This window comes from Sinocyclocheilus anshuiensis, unplaced genomic scaffold (genome assembly GCF_001515605.1).
Source record: "Sinocyclocheilus anshuiensis isolate Anshui unplaced genomic scaffold, SAMN03320099.WGS_v1.1 scaffold923, whole genome shotgun sequence".
Classification (NCBI taxonomy): domain Eukaryota; kingdom Metazoa; phylum Chordata; class Actinopteri; order Cypriniformes; family Cyprinidae; genus Sinocyclocheilus; species Sinocyclocheilus anshuiensis.
The window spans coordinates 1,243,391-1,248,058 of NW_015544138.1; the positions used below are offsets into that span (position 1 = coordinate 1,243,391).

Sequence of the window (4,668 nt, forward strand, 5' to 3'; positions counted from 1 at the left end):
TATGGATATTTTTCTTACAAAAACGCATCGATTCGCTACAGAAGGCCTTTGTTCACCCCCCCGGAGCCGTGTGAGACATTTTTTTTTTATGGATGGGCGCATTTATTTAACTTCTTTTGGACTGAAGCAATGCAACACCTGCTGAGTGCCATTAAACAGCTTGAAAGATCAAAGACAATTTTTAATATAACTCCGACTGGATTCGTTATTTTAATATTATTAACAATGCTAATATTGTCATACTAACAGTTGTCTGAATTTTTGGTTGATTGTAATCCATTACATACCTTTCTATCAAAGTTATCTGACATTATCAAGATGAATTTGTTCTGACACAGTTTAACTGAGTTCTTGTCATATTTTATTACCATTTTCTAAACTATAGCAAATAAACTGTGATAATGTGAGAAATGTTGAAGGTGTCTGTATAATTTTTGGTTTGACTGTATATTTCATTTTTACAGTGAAGACTATGCAGTGCTATTTTACATTTGATTATTCGATTTCTGTACCTGGACACCAACAAACTTGAAAAAACTTAAACATCGTGTAAATAGCACAAATAAATAAATAGAACGAACATACAAATGAAACAATTTCAAACAGGGCCCACTGGTACAACCTGCGCTAGGACCCCGCAAACAGGGCCGTAGCTGGCCCTGTTTGAAATTGTTTAATTTTTATGAGGTGAGCAGCTCAGGCTCTTCAGACAGACAGAAATAGGATGAGAGGAATTAAAGGCCAGCGGGAGCGATGCTGCCCCATTTCCTGATGAAAAACAGCCTCCAGAAGCTCACAGGCTCACAGCATCTGCAAATAAACACTACAAACAAGCTGAAAACAAGAAACAATCTAACTTTAACGTATAACATTCTGTCTGTTATACACATGCTCTGCAGTTTTGTTATCTGCCACTTTAAATCCTCAAGCTCTTTAAACTCTAGTGGATTCTGATTGACTGTCAGTGTTTCTATCATTCATTAGCTGGGAAAAAATAAATCTTAAAGTGATTCCAATGATAACGTGCTGTTATCGGTATAGTGTGAACTTCTCTGAGGTGGTTGCTAGGGTGTTGATATGTGGTTACTCAGGTGGTTGCTAGGGAGTTGCTACGGGATTGTTGCTATGTGGTTGCTTGGATTTTCAGGTGGTTGCTACAGAGTTGCTATGTGGTTGTTTAGGTGTTCAGGTGGTTGCTATGGTGTCGATATGTGGTTGTTTAGGTATTCGGGTGGTTGCTAAGGTGTTGATATGTGGTTACTCAGGGGGTTTCTAGGGAGTTGATATGTGGTTGTTTAGGTGTCTAGATGGTTGCTAGGTTGTTGATATGTGATTTGGTTACTCGGGTGGTTGCTAAGAGTTGCTATGTGGTTGCTTAGGTATTCAGGCAGTTGCTAGGGTGTTACTATGTGGTTACATAGATGGTTGCTAGGGAGTTGCTATGTGGTTGTTCAAGTGTTTAGGTGGTTGCCAGGGTGTTGCTATGCAGAACCTACGTTGTTTTGGGTGATTGCTATGCAGTTGCCAAGGTGATGTGACTGGTTTTAGGACATGGAAAAGTGGTTGTTTAGGTGTTCTGCTGGTTGCTAGGGAGTTGCTATGTGGTGTAACACAAAGCTAAGATGTTGTGATTGGTTGCTAGAGTGTTCCAAGTGGTTGCTAGGGTGTTGCTATGGATTTTAAGCATTGCAAGTGGTCAACGCTGGTTTGACAGGGATATTGCAGCTCTCCCATTCCCTGTTTTTCTCCTTACAAAAACAGAAGCAGAGAAAAGAGTCTCTTCAATCAGAAAGTAATAAAAAAAGAGAGGACTATACATCAGCACACTGGAGCAGACAGAAATATATACACATCATGTACACACTTCACATCACAACGCCAAACAACAGCCTGAGGGGAACAGTAAATGCGGTCAGCGATTCCAGAGTTTGGCCGCACAGAGAAAAATAAAGTCAAAATTTTGTCAGTGCCCTGGCGTGACCTCATGAATAAACTATTTCCTCTTTGTAGAATTCCATTTTGTGCTTGGTACAGGCTTTTCTGTTGTCTGAGACACCTGTTTAAAAAACAGTGCATTCAGCAGTTTGCGAGGCATAATTTCACCTCTCTGCCCAGGCTGAAGCGCGTGACCCAATGGTGTGTGTTGAATAGCAGAGATGAGCAGAGGTGGAGCTGTTGTCTACTGCTCAGCTACTCAATATCTGATCAATTCTGCTCCTCACAATCATTGGAACTGATGCGGAACACGAATGAGCTGCCGTGAATCTGAACCAACACTCTAAAGCGCTAATGGTTCAGCGATCACCTTCACTACAATGACAGAAACAAACGTCATATAAACTGACCTGTGTTCAGCACAACTGAAAATATGATGCATGTGCATTTTAGACACAGTATTGCCTGTTGTTTTGTCTATTTTTCTCTGCACATGAAAAGAGTTCCAAATGAAGCAATAGCAGAATGACCTACTTGTGTTTTTTTTCTGAACGAATCAGATGAATGATGACTCACTCATAAAACAGTTTTGTTCCTTAATGAATCAGTGCTTATGATAGACAGATAGACAGACAGACAGATAGACAGACTGTAGGTGCGAGAAAGGTTTGTCTCTTATTTTGAAATGGTCATTTCCTGTTTTGCTACGTCACTTGGGTTTAGGTGCATATGTACCTGTTAGTTTTCCGGTGTGGAGGGAGGAAGGGGGTGAGTAGCTGGAGCACTCACTTTCTGTTGACCGTTTTGTTTCGTTTGTCTAATTTAATTTTTGTTTATTTTCCGTTTTATACTTTACCTTCATCATTTATCTTTGTTGTTACTTTCCCCGTTGTAAATAAAACCTTCTGTTTTTTGCATCGAAACACGTCATGGATTCATTCCACTACTCAGCCTCTTAGCGGATACTGGATGCCGCTACACAGACGGACGGACAGACAGGTAAATAGATAGATAGATAGATATATAGATAGATAGATAGATAGACAGAGATAGATAGATTTAAAGAAATAGTCAGATGATAGAACGAAAAAAAGAAATATTCAGATGATAGATAGATAGATAGATAGATAGATAGATAGATAGATAGATAGATAGATAGACAGACAGACAGACAGACAGACAGACAGATAGACAGAAGGATAGATAGATAGATAGATAGATATATGGACAGACAGATAGACAGATAGATAGACAGACGGACGGACAGGTAAATAGATAGATAGACAGACAGATAGACAGATAGACAGATAGATGGATGGATAGATAGATAGATTGATAGATAGATAGATCAAATGTTAGAATGAAGCATCATGCCATTCAGAATAAACGAGTAAGCGAGGGGTCTCAGACGCTCAGGTTTTCCAGCACTTACACAACAGTGTGTGAAACGCAGGGAAACTGCCTGGATGTGTTTGTGGAAAACGAGGATCTGGAATCTCTGGAGCTGAATGTTATCTTTGTTCAAGTGTTGCGTGTATCACTCACACAAGCGCGAGTAAATAAAACCAGACATCTCGAGCGGCAAAAGCCTCTATCTGTGACGAGCCGATGACTGTGATTGGAGAATCAGACTCAGGTTAATGTGCAGATGGAAACCTGCTGCTAGACGTGATCTCAGGACGCTTAATCAAAACCCAAACACATTAGCATAACCATTTAACCGCTGTTAAGGATCCAGAGGTCGAGTGATCTGGAATCACCTGGAGCGAGACACTCAGAATAACGAGTGAAATGTCAAACTGGCCTGGGATCTGAGTGCTGAGGGCGACTACAAACACACGCTCACTTCTTCCCAAGAGCCCACAGCTGGCAGTGAGTGAACAGATGCTGGTGTAATTATAGCGTGTAATGACACCCGGCAAACACACACACACACACACACACACACACACACACACACAGTTGCATTTCGGATGCTTAGCAGATGCTGTAACGCTGAGCGGAGTGTGTAGGCCGGGACTGTTTAATGCTGGAATAAACATCATCAGGGTGAAAGAGAGGAAACGAGAGGAGAAGTGGGCCAGAGAATGAGGTAGATGAGAGACAGATAAACTCAAATGCACACACACAATCCGGGTGAGCTGAAAACCCCAACTTAAAGAGACAGTTCACCCAAAAATGAAAACTGTCCCCCTTTACTCACCCAAGTTGTTCCAAACCTGTATTGGTTTCTTTCTTCTGTTGAACACAAAAGAAGATATTTTGAAGAATGTTGGTAACCAAACAGTTTACGGTAGCCATTGACTTCTATAATATTGGAAAAAATACCATGGAAGTCAATGGCTTCCATCAACTGTTTGGTTCTTCAAAATATCGTCTTCTGTGTTCAACAGAAGAACGGAACTCATACAGGTTTGGAATTTTTTGGTGAACTCTCTCTTTAAACCGGTCTCTTCCAGCCACTATGCTGAAATCCACTTATCCAGATTAATTGATTCAGGGTTTTTAGGGACTTATCAGGCTTGGAGACCAGGCAGAAACTTGGGAGACTATAGTTAAATCAGGTTAAACCAACTAAGACAATCATTTCACACCCAATGCACAACAAATCACTCAAAAAAAGCTCTATTCACATTGTAAAATGAATATTCATCAGACTAAAGGCCCGTTCACACCATGGACGATAACTATAAAGATAACAATATCAGCGTCCGCAACAGCGAGCGATATCGT

The 4,668-nt window shown here is 40.6% G+C and overlaps 1 long non-coding RNA gene across 1 annotated transcript; it reads left to right on the forward strand.

Annotated features, from left to right (window-relative positions):
• The first annotated feature begins 1,171 nt into the window (after positions 1–1,171).
• On the forward strand, positions 1,172–1,469 carry LOC107694996 (uncharacterized). Its single transcript, XR_001634946.1, has 3 exons — positions 1,172–1,189; positions 1,266–1,318; positions 1,433–1,469. It is a non-coding gene; the product is annotated as an uncharacterized LOC107694996 (long non-coding RNA).
• Positions 1,470–4,668: the final 3,199 nt, after the last annotated feature.